Below are 27,599 nucleotides of genomic sequence, written 5' to 3' on the forward strand. Positions count from 1 at the left end.
CAGCGCGGTAGATTCGGCTTTGAGTTCCGGTGGGAATTCATGTGGTTGGGATCCCATCTTAAGCTGTAGGTCCAAGTCTTATGTAGCCTCAGTGCTGAAAGGGATGCTAAATTCCAAATCAACCAATAAATGCTTTTTATCATTTGATTTTGACGATCAAATTATCACCTTCTGTGATAATTAAGAGCTTCATTTAACACCGACTACACACTATATATAGCGCTGCTCTTACAGTTACAGTTAACGCTAATGCTTGTAAAGTGGTTCACTGTGTGCTACCATCGTACACAGAGGATCATATATGCGTACACAGTGGATCAAAGGTGCAATGTATTGAAAGTAATGAATAGAAACGTATGATCAATATTCAGGGACCCATCATCTGAAAATTTCCAAATCTACATAAAATTTTAAGCATTATTGCCAAAACCTGTACTATTACTCACAATACAAAATAAATTTAAAAGTTCTAAATAAAAGTTAGAATTGAAATATTACAATAGTTTTAATCATACTATTAATTTCACGAATTGATTACCAAACTAAATAATACAAATGACTGTTGTAAAACAAACTTTTGTACAATTAAACTGATATCTTGTCCAGAGTATTATAGGTTCTGGATTAGTAAATTGAGTAGTTTATGTAATTATGCACAATAGCATAAACAATTTGTTATAAAAATAGAGAATATAACTTTCTCTCTCTGCATTGAATTTAATTAGTCTGATTATGCAAATTATTAGTTTCACTATGACATAGGTCCAAGTTGACATTATCATCCTTTGAAACTTCAAAAGATTAGCGGAGATCAATTCCCTGAACTCTACCGGCAACCTGATATTACCAGACAGTATTTTATGTTTCACAACAAGATATTTTGAAAGCTCCCCCTACTATGCAAATATTATGTATGGGTGCAATATCTGGATTATTTGGTTGGACGAAATTTTCATGCATCTTCTCACTTCTTAGAAACGAAATCATCATTGTCTTTCCTGGTCGTGATTTGACTAACGTAATGTATCCGTGAAAGAAATCTTACAAGAACATAGTCACCAGGTTGAAGTTCTCTTTGGCTCTGTTCCAAATCATCATATGTAGTAGTTTCTGTCTCTAAAGTAGCATCATCCGTCTCCCTTAGAATGAGGGCATAATCATGAGATGTTAAACTGAAAGATTTTGTTTTCTAAAGTAACATCGTCATCTGAAGAATCTTATAATACAATTGGCTGAAAATCATCATTCACCGTTGAACTATCGCTTTTTTTTTTCCTTCCTTCAGGATATGTCTTACTTTTTCTTTCGCCTCTGTTTTAAATTGCTGCTGAATTTGCACTCCCTTTATTCACTGGCTTTCCCTTCAAAACGTTTCGCTCTTTCCGGAGTGTCTGTTAAGATACGGCTTCTGCCTTTCTTTTTACGATGTTTCTTGAGGTGACACAAAAACACTGTTATGTTCTCCTTTCTGGGAAGCATTTTCTCTAGGATCTGCATCTATATTCTGTACTTCTTGAATTAGAGAATTGTTGCTTGAGAGAGGTGCATTGATTTGGTCTTCTATTTGCTTTTGCTTACATACAGCATAGAAAAGAAAATCAAGGTCTGTAAATACATTTTGATCGTAAGGAAACATTCCTGCCTTTCTGAAATCTGCTTTGATGTTGGATCACTGCTCGTGCTATTCTCAAACATTGAGATACTTCGTATATTGACATGGGTACTCTTGGGTTTTGTAAAAACCAGGTATTCACGGCAGCATTTTAGTGTGCTTTCAATGGTCCGAAAACAGGCACATTCAACTGTTAATTTTATTGCTAGAATGTGGTAACAATTCTTTATTCATCCATCATGATGGAGTTCTCAAACTGAGTGTTAGCTGATGCCTCATTGATCATGTGTTGTTTAAAATATTTCCTAGGATAAACCATAGCTGCTGCCAAAAATATACCCGATGCTCACTATCATACACGTCATAACGAGGACCCCTTTTCCATCACTCGGGCATAGATATAATTGCTTGGCTTCTTTCTCTGCTATTACTTCCTTGCATGTCTGAATTGTTGTAGTTCCTGTCTCATTTAACTTCAAAATACGTGAAAGGCTACCGAATTTGTGGTATTTCGTAGATAAGTTACGTAAATTACTAAAGAATGCCTCAACATCGTGTTTGTTGAATGACGTCAATCTTTAGAGTCCAAGACTGACGCATTAAATACACCTTCTGGATTTCGAATACTAAGAACTTTATTACGATCCACTCTACTTTTGCTTTTTTTCCCCACGAAATAGAGATCGATATATTGTTATTCTTGACAATTTCGTACACCAAACGCCTCACGGTCATAACAGACTAACAGTGCCACGTTTGTTGCACGTTTTTATATATTTCACAAAAGTAAATGCTCTGCGTCCAGTAAGAGAACGTCTCTGACAGCTCGCAGTGACATTGCCACTACTCGCGTGTCAAGGTTTTTTTTCGGTGTAACTGTAGTGGCAATTTAATTAATGGTATAAGACAGAGTGATGGTGGTTGGTAACACTGGTATCAAAGTAGGGGCTGCAATGTCCCATCGCATGTGGTAAGAAACGTCAGAGACCATCTCTTGTTGGCCGTGCTATAACTCTAAAGTAAATATTTGTCGTACAGAATAATTTGGCTCCATTTTAACACTATCACCTGGTGCCTTCTTATTTTTTGACACATATCTGTTCAAAGTTGTGAAACCAATGTTCTTCAATTTCACAACACTTCTAATAGAATATCCCTGCTCCACCACTAATTGCACTGCTTCTCTCATCGAAATGTCTTTCACGTTGCATATTTTGCGTGTATTTCCTCGTGGTCAAACCATTAATTTGTAACGTGTAGCATGATGGTAAAAGCTCCGTGAGACGCCAATACTATGACGTGTTTCTAAATGAGTATGCCAAATACATTGAACTTTTGTAAACATAGTGAGGTACAGAGTGGATCAGTCCACTATGTACCACACCGATGTGATCCACTGTGTACTTGTTGATGTCAACCCAAATAGTTTCCCACGACAAGGAGTTATTAAAGCTGAAGAACAAAATAAACAATGCTATATTACAAATACATTCTTACCTACTTCCCATGTCCGTGATATTCTAAATTACAAGATAAAATCACAACGTCACAGCATTCACTTCTAATACTTTATTTTTTAATTTAGCACAAGCAAAACACATTTCACACTTCACCACAGTTGAGAAGCATCCATTGTTGTTGACATTTCGTTAATAAATGTGTAATGTGAAACAGAACAACTGACATGCGCTAGTTGAATTTCTGCAATAAATGAATGAATAACACCTTCTGATCCACTGTGTACTACCTTCTCCTATATATATATATATACACTGATTGCTACACTAATGATGTTAGTATCAATCTATATCGACTTAACTGCCATCTGGAAAGAATCAATGTAACTATTTGAAAGATTGGTAGATCTACTCTATGGTTCTTTATCTGCGACGTAGCCACATAGTTCAATTTGCTTGTCGGGACGGGGACCCGAAAAGTACATATATATTTTTTGCTTTATTTTAACTTGTAGAATAGTGCTCTGTGGTCCGTGGGCACCATTTCTATATATGTATACCGTATTTCTTCGAATATAAGGCGCACCTTTTTGTCAGCTTTTAGACGTCCAAAATTCAGGTGCGCCTTGAATTCGATGGCGTTTTGGATTCGATGTATATACTGCAATATACATACTTATTCAATGCACGTAGGTTACAACATAGAATCTACTTGCAGTCTTTAATAGTGGTAGTTACAACTAATTTGCTTAAAATTGGTTGTATTACAACAATAACAGACTGCACAAAGATGTAATCGCTCACGAACAATGAACATTTCGTTTTACTGATAAGAAAATGATTATCAAAATTACTCCCATTTTTACATTATTTCTGCGCCTTAGATTCGACGCTTTTTTAAAATGAGCTTAAATGAGGTGAAATTTCAGGTGCGTTTTGGATTCGATGGCGCCTTATATTCGAAGAAATACCAGGGCGTCTATTAAGATTCGAAAATGAAATTTCGTGACTTTTTCGTGACCTTTTCTTTACCAAATCATAAAATTTTCTAACATTTTCAAGAGCGAATTTGGGTGCGAATTAGGCCGAATTTTCATCCATGCGATACAAACGTATTTTGCTTGCGATTTGGTAGCGTTTACAGCCGACCATAGACATTTTTGGTGGTGAAATTTGACGTTTTATAGAACAAATGTTTTCAATCTGTACTTACATTTGCAGTTTAAAAAATCGTGACCCAAAAGCTAAATTTCGTGACTTTTTCATGACATTCGTGACTTTCGTGCCCGATAGACACCCTGAATAGGTATAGATAGATAGATAGATTTGATAGACTTTTTGATAGATAGGTAGATTTTTTTGAAAAAAATGGCATAATTTTCAATGTACACGATGGATACGTTAATACTGCTTCTTGTATTAGTAACTAAAAACTCCATAAGGAAATCCATTATTGACATAATAAATTACAACTTCCTGATGCTCATCAAATTTCCATCGGAACAGCTCCATTAATATATCTGTTGTTCATATCGTCTTTTTTTTAAAAAAAAAAAAAAAAAAAAAAAAAGCTTCATAGACTCGAGATAAATAATGAAAAGTGTTTATGGCCTGTGTTAAATCGAACTTCTTAACCCTTCAAGTTGATGCAATCTTTCAGTTTTGCGTCCTACAGCTTTGCCCTGTAGGCTAAAGGAGTCGGACGGTTGAGAGCCTGAGCCAAAAATAATACAAAATTTACCATTTTTCTTTTGCTTGTTTTTCACATGTAAAAAGAGATAATGAACTGCAACTTACCACATAATAAATAATGTTATTCTACAACAGAAAATATGAACCTGAAAAATTTTCAGTGTTGTCATCTACAGAAATTACATTGTTGCCAGAATAAAATTTTCCCCAAAATTTAAGATAAACTAGCGACTAGAGGAACAAACTCAACTGCATTTGATTACGTATCACGTTGTTTTGCAATCCTGCGAACTACTTTTTAAATAATATTATTATTTAATTTTAATAACTGTATGTTAGAACTATGACCATCAGATCGGCCATAACAACTCACTTATTGGACAAACTGTTTATTTTTGACGATTTTTATTCATCATGCAAAATTGATATTTTATTTAAGTGAAAGAAAAAGTTATTTTCTTGCTTTGCTCTGAACGCATTAGAGCAGGTGAAAAACTACTTTTCTCTGCACACAGGTGTTCTCTAGATAGACTGGTGCCGTCAATAATACAAAGAAACCATTCTTTATTGAACTAAATGTTTCATGCTTTTGGCTACTAAGTCTATTTTGTGTATATTTTTCATATAAATAATCAACGCTTGGAAACTTTTTTAAATACGAAATTGTTACATTGCAGACCAGGTGCGAGACCTACACACCGACGCTTTATTATCTAAACTACGGTGGGAACTGTGGTTGTATTCTGTGTGAATTGCAGACAGAATTGTCAATCTCCACAATTGCCAATCTGTAAACTGTTTTATATTGGACTATCATGTGAGATATCCATTAGTTATAGACTGAATTCTTAAAGTTGGTCTACAACACTTATTTAATTTCAATCTCAAGTTCTCCGTTTCCCACGGGACTCAAAGACGTGTTGCCAGAACTACTCAATATACCATAACTATATTTGCATTAAGTGTGAATATAAAACTGGTGAATTTTCCATAGCAAATCCTAAAAGCCGGGTGTTGGCAGAAGCAAAATTCGCGCTTGGTGTTAATAAAGTAAGGCACGTAAAAGCCTCCCTCGGACGAACTTAGATCTATTCTAGTATACATGTGACTTTGATTTAGTATTCATTTATTTGTGCGATTACAACCACAGCGTCAACACAAAGTGAACAAAACGTATTTTTTTATAATTTTATAAAGTGCGTCGTTCTTGAAACAACAAGACTTCGCTGGAAATTAGTGCTTTACCTAACCCCCATACTTACTGCCCCTGTTTTACGGTGAAAGCTCAACTTCGATGTCAGGGTGTCTACTAAAATTCCAAAATGAAATTTCGTGACTTTTTCGTGACCTTTTCTTTACCAAATTATAAAATTTTCTAACATTTTGAAGAGCGAATTTGGCCGAATTTTCATTCATACGATAGAAACGTACTTTGCTTGCGATTTGGTAGCGTCTAAACCCGACCATAGACATTTTTGACGGTGAATTTTGACGTTTTATAGAACAACATTTTCCAATCTGTACTTACATTTGTACAGTTAAAAAAAAAATCGTGACCTAAAAGCTAAATTTCGTGACTTTCTCGTGACATTCGTGACTTTCGTGACCGATAGACACCCTGGATGTAAACAGTGTTTTAGTGCATGTGATAAAAGGAATAAGTATAAGGGCTATCTTCTGAGTTCTTTCATTTGCCATACATATACCTTGTTTTTTTCTTTTCTTTCTTTTTTTTTCTTTCTTGTCGTACTAAGTGTTTCATATTTCTGAAGTCTGTGCATAGTGTTGTTTGCTCAAGCATTCATACTTTTTCAAGTGAGAATTTGTGTTATCAGCATCCTTTCTTTTATAACATATATATATATATATACACGCATACATTCAATAAATAGGAATTCGTTTAAGTTTTTTTTTTCTTTTTTTATTTGTGTGCGAATACTTATGGAATCATCAGCTTGCCAGTCGTATATATGCATACATGTGTGCGAAAGTAAAATATAGTCAAACCATGATTTCCGAACCACTAAGGCTACCCATGCCATCTGACTTATTTTCTGTTGTTATAAATTTTGCCCTTGTACAGGGCATGAACTCTGAAGGAGGTTGTTATCAACTGTTTCTTTAGGGACTATTTCAGGAGCCAATACCTAAGAGAGATGTTAGGTAGCAAAACTCTTTTATTTATTGCAAACTAAATACAACTAGTATTCAAAAAGTAATTCACAGGATACCGAAACAACATGATACGTAATCAAATGCAGTTGAGTTCGTTCTTCTAGTCGCTGCTTTAACTCAGATTTTGGGGGAAATGTTACTCTGGCAACACTGTAATTTTTATGAATGGCAACACTGAAAATTCTTCACGCTCATATTTTTTGTTGCAGAATAATATTATGTATGATTGTGGTAAATTGCAATTCATTATCTCCTTTCACTTATGAAAAACAAGCAAAAGAAAAATGGTAAATTTTGTATTATTTTTCGTATGGCAGGCTCTTAATGAAGGTAAATGATTATGAAATAAATTAATAGAATGATAATGTGCAAGGAAATGGGAGAATTCCGAGAAAACTCACGGACATCATGATGTTCACTACAAACTCACATAGTCCAGGATCGAGCCAGGACCCATCTTGCACCAGAGATGAGCGCTCCACGACTGAGCCACCATTGCCTTTGTTTTCAAGCAACAAAAAATTCCTATCATAAATGCTAATACGCGTAACAGTGAAGGCAGCCACCATTATCACCATCAACAACATTCTTCTCTTTTAATTTCATTCTTTTCTTAATTTTTTTAAAATAATTTCTTCTTTACTTATACTTTCTACCCTACACTTTTTTCCAGCTTTCATTCAAGGTTTTCCATGTATCTCACTACTTTGTCATTTTCCGATGCACATTACATTTTATTAGATATTTCTGTTTACTTGTTCTACTCCAACGTGATATTTCTAAAGATTTTTCTGTTATTACTTCTTGCGAGTAGTACTCATTTCTTTTTAACGTTTTCTTCTATGAAGCGCATATAAAGAAAAAAAGAGCCGATATTTTTTAAAATACAGGAAAATGATAGAAGAAGAAATTTATTGTGACTGATATACAAGTACATACCTTACCTATCTGTCAACCTTCAGACATTTCTGGTAGCGTGACATAGTCTTCCATATACTCAATGCGTAAAAATCTGCCGCCTGAGAATGCAGTAAGTCCAGAACTGATGTCTCGAGCACTTCATTGTTGTTGAAACGTTTCGATCCAAGCCACTTTTTCAGGTAAAGAAAAAGAAAGAAATCGTTGGAGGCAAGGTCGGGGCTGTAAGGGGAATGACTGAATAATTCCCATCGAAATCTTTGAATTGTTTCAACAGTATGAGGAGCTGTGTGTGGGCGGGCGTTGTCATGGATTAAAAGAATTCCAACGCGTAGCACCCCTCTCTGCCGATTTTGGATGGCACGTAGCGTATTATTCAGTGTTTCGCAATACTAATTCGGTGTAATTGTTCATCCTCGTTCCAAGAATTCCACAAGAATCACACTCTTTTGGTCCCAAAACACGGTTGTCATAATTTTGTGAACTTATGGTATTTGTTTGAATATCCTCGCTTTAGGAGAACCAAGTATTGCCATTGCACTGACTGCTGCTTCGACTTCCCAGTGGTGTATGATATCCAGGATTCATCTCCCGTCACTATGTAAGAAAAGAGGTCATCCTCTCCCAGCCGGCAAGAAAAATACGTATAGCTGTCAAACATTGCTTTTTGTGAGCGACTGTTCGCATTTTTGGCATCCATCCTGCCCGCAGTTTGTGATAACCCAGCTCTCACAATTCGATGCACTGTTTTCACAGACACTTCCGGAAACTTCTTGGCGAGTTCAGTTATTATGAACCGGCGATTGGATTGCACTTTCTCGATAACACGTTAAACCAGATTGTTCGTTTGAACAGTGAAACTTACGCTATGCTCATCGTCATGAACATTTGAAATTCTCCGCGTCATTGCCTGACCTTCCCTTCACTATTACTGTCGGTCCGTAAATGGTACACAATTCCCGATGGATGTCAGATGCATTCTGTTCTTTAGCGTTCAGATATCGTACATCTCTCACTTCACATTTGGCAAGATGTATTACGGCAACTATTTTCATCTTACTGCTGCTCGCACGTAGCCACCTATCTCTGTTGCAAGTACAGAATATTAGGCATTATCCTATGCATGCTCAGCTTCATCAGTGCCAACCTCGCGTAAAAAAATAGCGGCTCTTTTTTTGACATGCGCCTCCTGTTACTTCAAATCTTACTCCGATATAGACAGACATGTGTAGTTTAAATGTTACATATATTCGGTAATATACAGAGCACGTCTTGGTGACAAACATTGTCAATAATGAATAACATAAAATAATATTAAATTAATAGATAGAGATATAGCATTCATGCAATTTCATGCAGTGCTTCTATTTTATGTATATAAAAACGAACGGATTAAATAAAATTAATACGAACCCTTTTAGATAACGAGTTTAGCTTACTTCTGATGGTAGCTACATATTTAGGAGACATGGGAGTTCGGGGCAGAATAATTGCTGAAAATAAAATCACATTCAAGCGTAAAAAAACATAATCAGGCAACTGGCAAACATATAAGTTAATCATTAATTCTAAAAATACCATTCACATCATTCAATAGTGTAACATTACTTTTAGTTACATAAAATAGTTATAACATAAATACGATAAAATAAAGTAACTATACGACAACAACTAATGCCATTTTCCACTACTATTCATACATATACGAGACGAATAATTACATGCATCAATGAATTAATCAATTTAACATATATGTATAGTACAGGATGATTTTTAAAATCCTACTGGATTTGAAAACGCCAATGATTCCAAACGCAGAGTTGTATCAACATAAGATAATTTATAAAATATTCTTCAACTTTCTAATTTTGATGGCGTGGCGATCTAGAGCTTCCAACGCCACCTTTTAACTGTGCTTTATTGGCCAAACATTCTCACAGTCGTTTCTGCAATGTAGTGGAGCTATGAACTTTTAAAGTTCACTTGTTTCATATTTCCTGTACCATATAACTCCGAAACTATCCACTTTTGAACACAGGTCCATATGAACTTTTTTTTTTTTTTTTTTTTTTTTTGATGTGAGGAATGGTTCCCAAAATATTGACACGTTTTTGTAACACCCTGTATATACATTTAAAAAAAACAGTGTGATTTGCTTAGTTCACTAACAACTAAATCAAACTTTTTTTTTTTTTTTAACGAATTGTATCATCCTGTTATCTACGTAATTTATGTTTTCTAACCGGTGCCAAATGGATGAAGGAACTTGTTAATTATTTTTATAATGCGTTCCACAAGCTCAATTAACAACAATATGTCTGTTTAATTTTAGAATCACTTTGAAACATTGAAAGTATGCATTTCCAGTGACTTTTCGAAGGATTCTGAGACTCGAGAAGAGGCTACATAATTGTTAGGACATAAATCAAGCACAGTTTAAACAACCGTTATTAGTCCTCAAAATTTAAAATTAAGCAACTTATAAAAAGTAATTTCACGTTGATGCAACTCTATGTGTGGTATCTAAGGAGCTTTTAAATCTAGCGGGGCCTTAAATACATCTTGTATATAAAGTTGCATGAATAAAATTGCTGGAAGACCACACATTAGTTACACAAGCACTTTGAAATTTTAGCTTAATTCACTATTTTCTGTTATAGTTCAGCTAAGCTTGATAGTTAAGCAAGCTGGATAGTTTAAGTACTTTTAAACTTACTCGCATAATATGAGTTCGTAAGAATTTGAATAACATACAATACATATGTAACTTTTCCAACATGTTTATATACAAGTATAGAATACATTACAAAAGAGGAAAAAAAAAAAAAAAAAAAAACTTGTTCAAACTTGTATGATGGTGGTGCTTCGTAGTTCCACAACAAACTCGAGTTTCATACTATAATGATATTCAATTCATTCTTTCAGTACTGTATATCAATTTTCTCTCTCTTCAACAGCCTATCATGAGAAAATACTCGTACTTAAATATCGTTAGCAATCCAATCACTAATGACAGATGAAACAACTTCCTTCCGCTCGGAATCACAATGAAGTGGGATAAACAGAACTAATATTTAGAAAAAATGAAATCTTTAAGTTTTACGTTCCGCGGTTATGCCGGTTAGGCTAAAGGAGACGGTGATGATGAGAGATGAGTGAAATGGTGGAATGAAGAAAGTGGGAGGAAACGGGAGAACCCCGAGAAAACCCACGAGCACGGTGTTTGTCCACCACAAAGTTCACTTGGCGGGGTCTGGGATCGAACCCGGGACCCCAAGCACCAGAGGTGAACGCTCTACCACTGAGCCACCGTGCCCCCTGAACTAATATTTAGAGCAGGATCAGATAATTGCACTTTTGTGCCTAGCGAAAAACGGATTTTATATAGGATAAGTCCGGTAGAGATGGACTCCTTGGATGAGATTAAATAGGGCCATAATTAGTAAACTATCCACCAGAGTGCAACGTGAATATTGGTATAGTGTCACAGCGGATGTATGCTAGACACTGTGTGTTTTCCTGAAGCAGAAGCCCTTACATTTCTCCAGTAGACAAGATTATTGATTTCAGGTAGGTTAAAACTTGTTTTTTTAAACCACATTTCATTGAAAGTAATATTCAACATTCTTGAAACTTATGTATTCTTGCCATTTACAAATGTTTCTTTTTCTAGATTCCATGTTGAAAAGAAAGTTCATTTTTAAATTTTCTATATTCCTACTTTAGTTTAATCAATATTATATTATATGAGATCAATATTAGATTTCAGTAAAAACTTAATAGCTGTAAATATAATGTATTTAAAGACAAAACTGTTCCAATTCATTTATTCATTGCTTAGGTTCTGCATTGGTGCATCACTCCATCTAACCCATATATATGATCCTAAAAGCCTTTAGTTATGGTTACAGAAAGTCTTTTTCTTGGCTTTTGTGCAGAGAAAACATGCTCTACATGACAATTATTAGAGTTATTGGATTCAGAAAAAAAGTGGTTCATCTCTATCGGACTTACTATACAGGGTGGATCATTTATTTTGAAACGCTGTTGTAACTTTTATACTAACGGACACAAAACGCTGAAATTTTGCACGATGCAAATAACGACAGGGAAATATTGTTTGACATACTCTGAAATGCTAACAGTGTTGCAAACCCAACATACAGTTATATTTCTTCAAATGGTACTATGTCCGATTATTACGTATTTCAAATTTCCATGTTAAAGAAGACCTAAAATACCACTAAGAAATTAAGGACACAGTATCACAAATATATAACAGTAATATCGTAAGTGAGACTTAGAGGGAATGCACATCCGAAATACCTCAGTGTTAAAAACTAAAGAGATAGTCATGCCTAGAGAGAGAGAGAGAGAGACGGAGAGAGAGAGAGAGAGCACGTTTTAGAAATGTTTTTTATATCTTCGAAATGGTTTGAGATACCACGTTACTCTAAACGATCTCTTTACTGTATGTAATCTTTACATCTTTTGAAAACTATCTACGTGATTAAGTGATAATTATCTAAGTACTTTTTTGAAATAAAGCCTTTTGAAAAGAGTCTAATTTTCAATTCCTTGTAAGCTTGTTCCCATTTATTCGAAACATGTCATATCACAATCATGGTATTTAACTCTAATATAGTTTGGATGAGCATTGGGCCGTCCGTCTCACTTGCGTTATTACTGTTATAGAGCCCTCCAAATATATCTCGAATTTGGGTGATGTTCTTAGTCTGTAACGCTAAATAACCAATATAGTGTTATAAGTTTTCGTTTAACATGTAGATCTGAAATAGTTAATAATCTGATAAAGTATCATTTGAAAAGATACAACTTTATGTTGGATTGGCAATGCTATGAATCTGGTAGTATTGCAGAATATGTCAAACAATGTTCCCCAATCGATATTTGAATCGTGCAATAGTCAGAGTTTTTTTTTTTTTATCTATTAGAGTAAAAATTACAAGGGCATTTCAAGATAAAGATCCACCCTAGATATATACCTAGGTACTTATACAGGGTGTTTTGAGAAAAAAAAAGTTCATATGGACCTGTGCTCAAAAGTGGATAGTTTCGGAGTTATAAGGTGCCGAAAAAGTGAAACAAGTGAACTTTAAAAGTTCATAGCTCCACTACTATAGGACCCATCGTAGTCGGGTTAAGACATCACTGAGGAACAGGTATGTGAACTATCGAAATAACCATGTTTAAGAATGCTCCAGTACTTACACATAAAAAAATTTTAGAGAGGTAGGTGAAGAGTGATTAAGTACTCCCCAACAGCCTCTCTAAAAATAATTGTGCAGGTACCGGAGGTTCTGAAAGATGAATATTTGGATAGTTCACATACTAGTTCCTCAGTGATGTCTTGACTCAACTACGATCGGTCCTATAGTACTAGAACTATGGGTCTTTAATTTTTTCACGTTCTCCGTTCCATATAACTACGAAACTATGCTCTTCCGACCACAGGTCTATATGAACTTTATTCTTTATTTGATGTAAGGAATTTATTCCCAAAATATTGTGACAAATATTTTTAACACCGTGTATATAATGTACAACGGAATCCCGAAGCGCAAATAGAAAATGTACTGTGCAGAAAACATGAATCACACATATAAGGTTATCATATTTTAAAATGCCAAAATGCGGACACACTGGCTAACTCGTTCTTATAAACATTAACTATCTTTCTTACTTGATTGGTATGCTAAAAGTATATAATAAACCCAATAATAAGAAACTTATATTAGCATTTATATATTTAAATATGATATTCACAAAATAGCAAACAAAAAAAAAAAAAAAAAAAAAAAAAAAGAAAAAGAAAAAAATGAAAAACATAAATAAGGAACGAAAAATAGATGCCGATGCGGCTGCGAGAGCGATTATCATGCCAAGATAGCCAACTTCTATATTTTTCATTGAGTACTACTACCAATGCGATAAACTACATTAAAAGATAATATATCTGAGCTTAGAAAATGCGGACAAATCAGAAAATTTCAGAAACTGTATATGGACGGAAATATTTACTCTTAAAATGTGGACATGTCCGCATAAATGATGACGTCTGGTAACCTTACATTAAAAAAAAAAAAAAAAAAAAAATCACTTCAAGGTCTTTCGCTAAATGCTTCATCAGATACGGGTAAAGAAGTAGGAAGAAAAGAAAAAAATTAAAGACTAGAGAAATATCTATAAAGCATATAGGTGGTTGCCATCTTGGATTGCAGTTGGAATTCCAATATAGTGACCTCTTAGAAGATTCACAGCTGCAACTGGAATTCTAATATGATGCCCTCTTGGAAGCTTCACAGCTGCAGCTGGAATTCCAATATGGCGCCCTCTCGGAAGCTTCACAGCTGTATTTCTGATCTATAATTTTCTTCTTTTCTCCCTATGTCTTTCTGCTCCGATCTGATAAATGTTTAAAAAAAAAAGAGCTTACAAGAATTTTTAATGTGTGGATTATGTTTTTACTATTTTTCTGCGTTCATTATATATAGTAAAACCGCTGAATAACGGACACTGATGGAGATGATTATTTTTCAGTAGATGAGAAATGTCCGCTAGAGATGTTACATAAATTTAAGTTACAGTTCATGAGTAGTATATAGTAAATTCGTTAGTTACGAAACTAAATATAGGACAATATCAAAATACTGTATTCAATGTTCGGATCACCTTGGAGGGGAATGGGGACTTTTGAAACAAGATGAAATTTGATCGCAAAACAAACGAAATTATATCTTTATCATTGAAGTTGTAAGGGAAAATGCAAGCTCCAAGGGAAAAGACATGAAAATATCAGGGAAAGAAAGACGTTCCGCATAGAACTCTTAGCTAGACGACTAGCTCTTCACGTTTGTTTTTATTCGTTTTCTCAGTAAGGTTTTCTACGATTTTCAAGACCAAAGCAATTTCTTGTGTGAAGAAAACAGACGAATTTCAAGTTCAGGTTGCAAGTATTCTGTGTGGTGGATCACCAGGTCATTAAAAATTAACTAAACTAACTCATTCTATGGCTTATGGAATACGGGGATTCAATGCCGCATTCACAAAAGCTCTGCACTAACTTCTATCCTCAGTCAACTGGATCCAATTTCTACTTTGTATTCCTATTTCTGCGAGATCCATCTCAATATTGTTCTCCCATCTACGCCTAGGTATTCCTAATAGTTGTTTTCCGACTGAACTTCCAGTTAATACTTTGAAAGCGTTCCTACTTTCTTTCATTTTGGCTTCAAGATCTGCCCACCTGAGCCCCCTAGATTTGATGACCCTAACAATGTTTAGTAGACAGTATAAATTACGCAGTTCCTCGTTATGAAATTTCCGCCACTCCTCATTCCCGTTCCTTTTGAGTCAGAATATTAGTCTCAGGATCTTGTTCTCAAATACTTTCAGTCCACGTTCTTCCCTCAGAGTAAGCGACCATGTTTCGCAACCATACAGAACAACAGGCATGATAATCGTTTTATATAGTTTAAGTTTCAAATTTCTCCACAGAATTCACGTCGACAAAAAAGATATCTTGAACTGAATAATAATACGAATTTCCTGGTTTTAGTCGACATTTAATTTTGTGAATATACTTTTGGTCTGTTAATATTGATCCTAGATAGTTGAACGTATCTATACCAGATCATTAACTTCTGACTAAAGATCGGTAATTGTTGTAAAATAAAACACCGAAAATGGCAGGCGAGATGGCAAAATAAAATTTTAAAATGGCAGTTTATATTGCAAAAATGCATATTTCATTGACATTTTTAAGTTATTAATTTACCAGAAGCTCATTAAATCCGTTAATCTACATTAAGAATCTTAAATAACACTAATTAATAACTGACTTTAAAAGTATCAATAACCAGAACACATCAAACCAAAGAAAGAGAAAGAAAATTACAAATCATAAAAAGTATTAAGAATATAAACATAAAATTGTACAAAAAATACACTAGTAAATACCGTGTCGATAATTTATAGTTAAAAGGAAACTCAATTTATATTAGGCAAATCATGCTTTGGCACTTGATAAAACACTCATGCCATACAACATGTAGCTAGTTCACTTCTGACTGCACGATATCACATGTTCACACAACTTCCGATGTGACAGGATCATATTTGAAACATCCCCAACCTTGGAACTCATTGCAATATTAACCGTGCTTTTCACATATTTGATTGATCAAAAATGATTACTAATTCCCTGCCAGTAACGAACTAAAGTTCATATCTCAGTAGTAACCTGCATTCAATTATAACAGCGAGCAATGTCACCTATATTTCCAGTAGAAAGTTGAACAAACTTAAGAATCACCCATAAAATGACAAATATGGTCAAATTATTACAATAATGGCATTTATTAGCGATTTGTTTAGTGGCAAAATGTGGCATTTTGGCACAACAACCGGTCTTTACTTATGACATATTTTGTGGAGAAGGAATTTTCTGTCTACTAAGGTACACTCACATTTATTATGGAATCGCAGTAAGTATTTTCAGTACCAAGTACGAGTGAACTAAGAATAATTCCTGCTTGTTATAAAGAGAGCACTAAAAGGTCGCAGAGAAACGAAGACTATTCGTGTCCGTAAAAGTAAGAGTTCTGTTTCGCAATAATATACATTTTTTGCCGGGACAAAAAAAAGAAAAAAAAAAGTCCGTATTATGGAAATGTCCATTACAAGAGGTTTCACTATATAAATATATACAGGGTGGTCCGGAAGTGGGCGTACCCTCCCCCTTTAGTTTCAACAGTATACTGTTAGTTATTGTAGAATGTCTGTATACAGTTACCTTGAAGTCTTAAGAGTCACAAACATAGGTATGATCATCATTCATGTCGTAACAGAGCTGCATTCTGCGCCAAGTTCTCACAGATGTTTTGCGGAAATACTCCGGAGTCACGAGGGTGAAGGCGTGTTCCACAGCTGCTCGTAATTCCTGCGTTGTGTGATTTCGAGTGTTTTTTACTAGTTGCTATATGAAACCTCAGAGAGCATTATCTGGTATTGTCAGATTGGGACTTCTTGGAGACCAGGCAAAGGGAGCTGGTGAAGATGCACAACCTCTTCCAATCCAGCGACCAGAAAACGTCTGATTTAGGTAATTGCGCACGTGAATCGCGAAGTGCGCTGGTGCTCCATCCTGCTGTATCACAACAGTGTCTTTGATACCATTTTCTTCCAGGTGAGACACCAACCACTTATTAAGCATCTCCAGGTAAGAAATGTCCATTAACATTGTCTTCGAAGAAGTAAGGCCCAAAAATGTGTGTGCACTCATTCCAGACCGTAGCAAATGCACGTTTTTCTCACCCCAACTTTGTTGCTTTTCTTGGTGGATTAACACCAAAGCGGTCCGTAAATTTCGCTTTAACAGCTTCCATGGTGTCACCTGTGTAACACCTTTCGTGAAGCCAAACCGCAACTAATCTTTGTTCAATGCTATATGGACTTTGATCATACACTGTTGATTACTCCAACTTCATTGCAAATAACTGTTACCAAGCAGAAAAAATCAGAAAACAAATGAACATGGATAGCAATGTTGCCAGACAATGCCAAGCAATGTTACCAAACAAATGTAGATAAAACCTAAAACCGTCAGAAAACACCAATTAGGGTACGCCCACTTTTGGACCACGCTGTATATATATATCGAGTGTTCTCAAAATGACCCAAAACTACAGAGTACTATTCTACAAGTTAAAATAAAGCGAAAATATATAATTGTATACCTTTTGGGTCCTCGTCTGAAGACGCAAATTGCATTATGTGGCAAGTCGCAGATAAAGAACTACGAAAGAACATCTACCAATCCATCAAATAGTTACATCGATTCTTTCCAGATGGCAGGAACTAAAGTCGATAGACGTTGATACTGAAACCTCTTAATAGTGTAACAATCGATGTAACTCCTTGATGGATTCGTAGAGCAATGCTAATGGTTCCAAGTTAATCTGCGACGTTGCCATATAGTGAAATTTTGATTCCTCATAGCTGCTGAAGGAAGCCCCGGAGGGCATACCATTATATAGCATTTTTGCTTTATTTTGATCTGAATAGTGCTCTGTTGTTCGTGGGTAAAATTTTCAGAACACTCGATATACACAGCACACACTTGTTAATTCGAACTTGAATAATTCGAAAAATAGTTTATTCCGCTTGAAAACTGTAATAAAAATAATAAAAATTATGGATAAACCGAACTTTTGAATCTCTTGTTTGGATAATTGAAATAATCGAGTACACGAGTTTTAGTTTGGACAGATGGCAAACAGAAGAATGCAGTATAAATTAGTTTTCAGTTATCCAGAGGCAGCCGAAGGAAAGAGTGACACACAAACACAATCAATCTGATGATGACAAGGAGATGGAGACGAGACAGGCGATGAAGTAAACAAAGAGAGGGTGTTAAACTCATCTGAAGTTTCCGAAATGGCCTAAAACATAAGACGATTTATTAAATGTCAATCAATATTATTAATGACGTATTTCACAGAATAAATAAAATTGAAAATTTTGTTAATCGTCTAAAAACAAACAATCAAAGCATACGATAGACATAAACTTCTCTAAGTTTATGTAGTTTGTGCAGTTCTATGTGATATTGTTTCTGAATATGTTTTTCCATAGTACGCATAGCTAAATTCATGTATGAATAAATGTCGTTTGTTTACTTGTGGTATTGAACCAATATGCTGCTTTAAAGATAAAGTCTACTGTATATTAATTTGGATTATTCGATATTTCGAATTTTGGATAATTAGAATTTTTTCATGTTCCCATGCCCTTCAAATTAAAGAGTCTGATGTTATACAGAGAGAAAGAGAGAGAGATCAACCAACATGGGTGACCAATGATACCTTTCTGTTTTGGTGGCAAAAGTTCTGTCAGACCAGCCACTATTATTATTATTATTATTATTATTATTATTATTATTATTATTATTATTATTTACATTCCTTCTTTTTCCTTTTTCTTTTTTTTAACAGAAGAAAAGATTTTTCCATCAAATGTTTTAGTGAAAGTACTCATAATGTATTTTTTTCGTGTTTTATTTAATTTTCTATTCCCGTTTATGGATTCCTTAATTCCATCTACATGCCAAATATATATTTAATGTTCACAAAAGCAAGACTTCAATGGATAACTTATTTGAATAATAACTGAACAAAAAAAAAAAAAAAAAAAAAATGAATTTATGATCCAGTACAAAGCAATAGAACGAACCTCCTTCTACACGATCTCTTGTCAGGATGCGGATCAAATCGTTATGTTACAGAGGTGCTAATAATACTTGTTAAAAAAAAAAATACAATTAACTGTCAGTTACAATGGTGCCAGGGACACAGAATGGTTAAACCATTCGCTTTTGAATGGTACGCGTGGCTCTGAGTCGGATTACGGAGGAGAGACATTTCTGTGAGAGGTGGCAAAAAGCACAAGAAATTTTTCACTGCAACACTTTTTTTAAATCAATTTCTCCGGAATAAACTGAATAATTTGGACACGATTTTGGAAAACGCACACAGAACTACGTTGTTTCTAAGATTAGTTAGCGTTACCGTTACTCAAATGGTTCATTTATTGCGACATTATGAGTCAAAGAAAAACACTTTTGCTTCCGACTGTACACTACAAATCACAAAATAAACAGAAGTTTCCATTGTTGTGTTCCATAAATCTATAAGCAAGGAAATACAATCCAGAATAATATTTCTTTGTATCTCAAACACTAATAAGGTAAACAAAACTTAGTAAAATTAGTCATTGAAACAAATACAGATAATATAACTTAAAAGTGCGAATACAGATAATATTCTTCAAATATAAGTGAAGACAAATATAACATTGTTTAATGATGTAATACACAGGTTGCATATTATTACTTAAAAATTTAAATATACTCACTAACGCGCTCAAGTAGTGATGGCAAATCGACGCTACGTTTTCAATTTCGAAAATACTAAAGAGGTATAAAACAACACAGTGGTAGGTTATCGACCTGCTTTAAAAAACAGTACAAGAGGAAGAAATGTTTTTTGACAAGGAATTTTTACAGTGGTGATTAAAAGAACACTGTCTCTATAATGAAGAAAACTGATTAAAAAATTTAGTTCTACAAAGAAAATACGTTCTTAAGTATAAACGCATGATGAAGGTGCACGGTGGATTGATTTAAATCACTTGATTTTTTAAATAAAAATCGTTGATTTAAATCGAATTCCGAAATAAATTAATTTAAAGTGAAAATAAGTAAAATCCCGTTTCTGTTCTGTTACTTCAATTAAGGAAGTTAATAATCATAATAAAATGAGACTCAAATGTACAGTATAGTATGAAAACAAGTGTCATGCAGAGGATGATTACGGAAAATCCCGTTTTGAACAGGTAACGGAGCAATCCTGCTTTCTTCTTTTCGTAACATTGGGTTTGGGTTTTAAAATCATTAACTATTTCAACGGAGAAATCACCATCGACATTTAAGACGAAAATTCTTTTTTGTGCGTGTCTGTTTGTTCCCGGATAATAGAGTATTTACAATTTTTTTTTTTTTTGGTTAATTTTATAACTTTAGGAGAAATTTATGTATTTCATGCCGCAAGCTAGTTCTCAGTTTTTAAAAATAGGTCCCTGCCAAATATCAGTAACTTTTGTGAAAAAAGTGTCATTTTGATAAACGTTGCTGTACTTTTTCCTTAATGCTTAACTTTTTGAATTATATCACCTATTTTTAGGTGATAGGGTAGAATCTTCATTATTCGATTTAAAAAGTACCAATAAGGCTTTATACTTCGTTTTCTTCAAGACTGGAGGCATTTTAGAACATATGCTTTCACGCCTTTCTGCGTTGAGGCATAGACTATGATGACGTCAAATTTAAAGAGATGTTTTTTGTTATGCGTATTATTATTATTTTTTGGCGGGTTAGGTTTTGCATTCAGAAGACTGAAATTTTGCACACTCGTTCAGTGCACCTCTTAATAATTTTCAGTTCACTGTGTGGAAACAGCGGGGTCCAGAGGGGCAAAAATTAAAAAAAAAAAAGGAGCTTTATTCGTTATTTTCCCGCCTCAGATGGATACATATGAATGGTACGGTGTGAAAGGATGTTCTATTCTGAAAACAATGATGTACGTACTATGCTCCTAGGATAAATAGGGATGTCTCAGGAAACTGTTACCTGAGATCCTGTTTTATACGGGAATCTGGGGTATTTGAGGAATATTTTTCGCGGGCTTACCTTTGCACCTACAAGATTGAAATTTTGCACATTTACTTAGTGCACCTTCAGTATTTTTCAGATTTGTTTCAAATCTCTACCTTAAAACGGGAGGAGGGGTCCACAGAGGTAAAAGTTAAAAAAAAAAGAAAAAAAAGAAAGAAAGAAAGAAAAAAAGATATTTTTAACAGAAAATTCCTATTTTCGTGATTTACCCGCCCCAGATACATGATGGAGACATTTGAAGGGTACCGTTTGAAAATTTGTTTTATTCTGAAGAGAATAATGTACAAATCATGATCCTAGGATAAATAGGGATGTCTGAGGAAATTTTTATATCACATCCGGGTCATCTGGGGCATTGTGGGAATGTTCTTATCTCATTGTTAAATAGTTTCCTCACCCTTACTACTCAAGATAGAAGCTTGAAATTTTGTACACACATTTAGTAAACTCCTTAGTATTTCCCAGTTGATTTTGAGATCTGTGCGTTAACACAGGGGATAAAAATTAAAAAAAAAAAAAAATGACGATCACACTCAAAATATCCCGCTTCAGGGACATAAGGAAATGTGAATGTTACCGTTTCAAAAGCTGTTCTATTTTAAAGAGAGTGATGTATGTACCATGATCCTGGGATAAATAGGGATGATGCTGTAGCTGCTTGACTGAAAGTCTATAATTTACCTTTAAAAAGAGCCTAATTTAAAAGGGTTAAGAAACATTGTTTGGGATTGATATAGGTTAACGATTGGGGTTAATTGAAAATTTAACCCCAATACTTTCACTTAAATGACATAATTAGCATTTAATACTAATTCCTAACGCTTTTTCTTCAGTTTGCGACTTGTATTATACGAGGAGAAAGATTTGATTTAAATCAAAAAAATCGATTTAAATCAAAAAAATCAACAAAAATGATTTTTTTTTAAATCATGATTTTTTCCCACCCTGTGAAGGTGACAAAATATGATGGGAACGTGGCGTCGATTTCCCATCATCATTTGAGTCTATTAGTTGAGTATAGGTTTAATTAACAACTAAAATACCACGTAATTACCGTATTTAAATAATACATCAATTACACACCTTTTCTTCCAAAAAAGCACTCTTCAAGTACTATGCAATACGACGACTATCTACAAACTCCTATTACATAATTACTAACAAGGTGAGACTTGTAAGAACAATTTCATACTTTCCCTTATTTCAATACTTATTTAAAATTCTCAGAATTACCTCAACCGAACTAAAATATATTGCTTTTAATATAATGCTACAACTCCACTTATTAGTAACCATAAAAACAAAAGTACGTGAATGATTATAGACAAGATGATTGCAGCTCAGTTTTTCTCGATCGTATTTAGATACAGAAGATTACATTCTGATAAATGGAAGAAATAACCGATTTCATATCACATCCATTCCTCCATTGATGTGAATTCAAAGATATAGAGAAAAAGTGAAGTGAAAAAAATTCATGAGCTCCTCCGTGGCTAAGCGGTTAGCGTAGGTGCCTTTGGGGTGGAAGGCCCGGGTTCGATTCCCGGCGGGAGCTCATGTGGTTTGGATTTCACGTTAATCAGTAGGTCCACGTCTTATATAGTCTCGCTGCTGAACGGGACGTTAAACTCAAAATCAACTCAACTCAAAAAATTCATGATTGGACTGCAAATCTAACCCGGGTCTCCGGCTTACTATGATCATGCGTTAACCGCTACACTATCCAGTCCAGTCCACTGCTTGAAAAGTCACACATTCCCTCACTCTTGAAACTGTTGTAGTCTATGTTCTCTGTCTGAGTCGCTGAACACCGACTTCAAAAGTGATACCATATATGGAAGTTCAGGAAGAAGACTAGATGATGTAGTGGTTAATGTATCGGCTAGGTAAGCCGAAGACCCGGGTTCCACTTGAAGTCCAGTTGTGCGTCTTTTTTCACTCTGTATATTACAGATACAGTGAAACCTCTCTAAAGCGGACAGCCGTGGGGAATCAAAAACTGTCCGCTGTAGAGAGGTGTCCGCCTTAGAGAGGTGTGAATATTTCCTTACCTAAATTGGTACACAATGTAATATCCAATTAGAAAATATAATTGCATGAATCATGTATTTACGAATATTACCAAAATGATACTGAACCTGCATTATCCACTGCCATTCAATACCCTATGTTCTAGACACAACATGGAAATAAGATGTTGTAGTTTTCTGCACTTTACCCTTATCACTACTTACTACGTTTACAGTATGTTTCTTTAATTTGTGGGTTGATTGCAGTCCAGTGGTGTCTTTTTTTAGACAATATGCGTACCCGAGGGCAGAAGATACTGAATTTGTCTTCTGCTTTGTCAGAGATTCCAGAGGGACTGTAGAATAACGTGTCATCTGAGACGGCAGGCATTTGTCAGTCACTTTTGTGTCTAAAACAGGTTGAGTAGGAGTGTAATGAAAGCAAAGGACATGGGGTGTTGTTAAACAGATAATGCTTCGGCTGGATTGTTGAGTAGACAGTCGAGGAGGTAAAATGTTGTCACAATGCTTCCTTGGTGACACATGTATGAATTACTAAAAATGTATTTTACTGTATTTTTCAACTTGTTTCTAGAGAAAGTGTCCGTAATACAGAGGTAAATAATACCTACAAAAGGCAGAAAATACTGTCCGTGTCCGTACTAGAGAGTGTCCGTTTTAGAGAGGTTTGCCAATATAATTTTTCCTATTACAGTGTTTGGGGATTACAAAATATGTCCGTTAAGGGAGGTGTCCGCTTTATAGAGGTGTCCGTTAGTAGAGGTTTCACTGTATATCGAAGTCTTTAATATCCAATGAAGAACATCTCTTTGTATTCAATGACATCTTCTACAATTCAACTATATTTTCAAAGCTTTTACAGGAAAATATGTGCATTTTCAGGACATAACAAAATTAATGTAATGTAAATGGTTCGAAATCATTTTTAACTTCTTAAACTCTTATGCTTACCTCTGTTCTTTCTGTTTTGCTTCAATTCACCAAAAATGTCAACACTACTTCCATTAAGTACGAAGAAGAAGGAAAACAGTTTCCCATGAGGGAATTTTTTAGGATAGGTAACTGATAATTTTTGAAGTGCTTTTTCCTTTATTGAAGCGCGTGGTTGAACAGCGTGACGAGTGATACTGAGAAAATTGTGTAGTACAGTATAATTTAAACATTTTCAGATCATGCTGCACTCATCTAGGATGGTCTATGCATATATCCGGTTGTTCAACTCCACTTTTCACAAATAGAAAGGTGCCAGTAATTACTGATATACTATAAAGGAAACCTAAATTTTGATGTTTCACTGAAAATCTCAGCTTTACTCAAACTGACGCTTGTCTCAGTGTTCAGTCGCACGTCTCAATTAGTGATCAGGCTTTTGGGCTGAAGTAAAGATGATTGCTTTTTAAATGTTAGTTCGAAGATTTTTGTGAGCACTGAACTTCTGTCTATACTCTGAGCATGTTGTATCGATTTTTGTTTAGTTTGTCCTAATCCAAAATTAGTTTGTGTTTATAGTGAAATACGTTCTCTTAATTTGTGTTTAAGCATTATACAAAACCTGTGTCTTTTCCATAACGTGTTGGTTCTCTAATGAATGTTCTGCCACTCCCATTTTTTTCTTTCTTTAATTTTCTGATATGGCCCTTCATTTCAACATTCCTTTCTGTTCTTCGTATGTAAGTTTCTGTACACTGACAAACAACCACATCATAACATCCAAAAACCCATATCTTCCTCTATAATGTCAGTGGTCAGTGAACTTTTGTCATCAGTGAGTAATTTTTCAATATTTTGGGGAAAATGTAAGACATTTTGTACTTAAAAAAACTATTACTATTACTCGTGGAACGAGGATGGCGAGGTCCTTATGATAGATTCAAATCCTATTAAAACCATAGCAGGAGGTATGAGTGTAGTTTCAAAATATCTCTTCTCTATTACTTGGATCTCCTGTTCTCTTCAAAATCAAACAACTCCTTCTTGGTACAACTTCTCTTGACCATCAACTTTCCCATGAAGATGAAACATAATCATCCCCAAGATATCAAATTCTTTTGTGTCAGAGAACGAAACAATATCTTTCCTGATCATTTCCTCCCGATTGTCTGTTTCTCCTCACAGTAATTACATCTGCCAGAGAATTCAAATGTTATGATGACGTAAGAATGGCTCCTTCAATTTCAAAGGTTTTACCTTTCCTGTTCTAACTCGGGACGTGTCAACTTCTGTGATCGATATTTATTTTTATATGTTGAGCGGATACATAAACGATAACTGACATTCGAATAATTGGCCGACTGTTTTCACTCTGTCCTATAATATTTATTCTGTCTTCGACGAAATTTTGCTGATGAAGCTGCACAATGTTTCGACATTCGAGTACGAAGACATACATCAATATTGTGATGAAAAGATGCTCCAGTCACAGTTCATTATCTTCCCTTATGCGAATGATGGACATACTTATTTAGGTTTTTGGGATCAACGACATGATAGAGTTGGAATAATCGACTCGTATGATATGGCAGACAATATACGCATCGAAAGATTGTATCACAGAGCAAGACTTGGAGTACCTGTCCCTCAACTCAGTGAGCCAGGGGCGTCATTTAGGGGTGGCAGGAGGGGGCAATTGCCCCCCCCTTCCCAAGAGTGTGAGAAATGCATATACTTTAATCGATTGTCTACTAATATACTAGTACAAAACGTGAAAGTCTTATGTCACTGGTGCTCTTGCTCCCCTCAAGTAAAGTCTGAAATGACGCCACTGCAGTGCGCTCTTATACAAACATAGATGGCAATATAACGCAATACATTCTGGGATATATTGTGCCCTTTTCGCAACTTTTTTACCTATTGGTTGCGAAATACCTTTGTCTCTAAATGATAACCAGATGTATCAGTATAGTCTCCAAATAATGACACAAATTTGTAATGGTACGATAAAACTGATGCTTTTATATTCCTTAGTGAATGTATATAATATTTATTAACTTGAAAATCATCCATTGTCTTTATATTATTGTAAACCGTTATTAATATTTGCCACTAAATAAAAAACTTTTCAAGTGTTTGTATTTTGTGCAGGTAAATGTTCGTCATCTGCTTACATGTACACCTTTTAAGGTCATTGTAACATATAGGTCTCTTTTTTATAGATTTTAGAAAATTTTTCAATAATTTAACCTCTTGACCCTGAGAGTGATCCTAGATGGCTGGTTCGATTATTACATCTCGGTATCGTCCTAAGGTACCCATATACCAAATTTGAGCACCCTAGCTATTACAAGTAAAATGTTATATTGTTTACAGAGAAACGTATTTCACCCCATTTGCGAATTTGTATAGCTCGTACCTTGCCATATTATTATTATTAATAAAAGAATATATAAATAAAAAGGTTTTAAAATGTTATATACAATAAAATCATAGTTTAAACCAGTTGATCTCTCAGAAGTTTAAAATTTTGGTGTTATAACCTTTTTTTACCCGCAGGTGTTACCGCGTTCATGACTTTACTCACTAATCAGATACAATGAAAAAATTCCACACTTATCAAACTAAGTTAAAATACTTAGACACCCTTAGACTAAATATAATACCTTAATATAAATAAAACAAATGCGCAGTCTAATTCACTGATTCAATCTGGACGCAACATCTGAATGTACGTCAAGAATAAGTGACACTTTATTCCCTCAACACTGCACGTATGATTTCGGGGAAGGGGGCACGGTAGCTCAGTGGTAGAGTGCTTACTTCTGATGTGTAGGGTCTCTGGTTCGATCCCCGGCCAAGTGTTTCTGGTGGACAATATCGTGTCCGTGGGTTTTCTTGGGGTGCTCCCGTTTCTTCCCACTTTCTTCATTCCACTATTTCATTCATTTCTCATCATCACCGTCTCCTTTGGCCTAACTGGCATAATCGTGGGACGTAAAACTCAAAAATTTCATTTCATTTCATTTCCGTTTCCTCTCACATTTTCAGTCCACCGATTCTTATATCACCATTTACTTGCCTTCATCATCGTCTCCCTTACCTAAAGGGCATGATAGTGGGACGTTAAACTGAAAGATTTCATTTCATTTTATCTACGTATAATTGGATTTATTCAACACATTTCCTCAAAGTGGTTTCTGTATATCTTCCTGTAACAGTTGCTGAATGTTTTTAGAGACTGATCTACTCGAATTTTCATCATAACACTTAAGGGTCTTCAGTACAGCGAAATTAAACTACCGCTATTTTAGAGTTTTTCTGTAATATCTTCAAAACAAACAAAAATATTCGAAAAGCAAAAACGTAATGCAGTAGACAATATTATTTTGCATGTGATACCGTCATCGCAACTTACCTATCTGCTTTCGATTTGCAGCTGTAGATATATTTAGAATTTTTTGCGGGTTCTTTAAATAGCGGCATACCAAAAGCAGATAGGTAAATTGTGATAAAGGTATCACAACCAAAAT

The 27,599-nt window shown here is 34.8% G+C and overlaps 1 long non-coding RNA gene across 1 annotated transcript in view; it reads right to left on the reverse strand.

The window, feature by feature from the left end:
• LOC145664326 (uncharacterized) overlaps positions 1-27,599 on the reverse strand; it is a 97,049-nt gene that overhangs the window by 25,915 nt on the left and 43,535 nt on the right. Inside the window, exon 4 of the long non-coding RNA XR_014127355.1 lies at positions 9,268-9,347. This is a non-coding gene — a long non-coding RNA (uncharacterized LOC145664326). The remainder of the gene's footprint in view (positions 1-9,267; positions 9,348-27,599) is intronic.

This window comes from Thermobia domestica, chromosome 1 (genome assembly GCF_964235325.1).
Source record: "Thermobia domestica chromosome 1, izTheDome1.hap1.1, whole genome shotgun sequence".
Classification (NCBI taxonomy): domain Eukaryota; kingdom Metazoa; phylum Arthropoda; class Insecta; order Zygentoma; family Lepismatidae; genus Thermobia; species Thermobia domestica.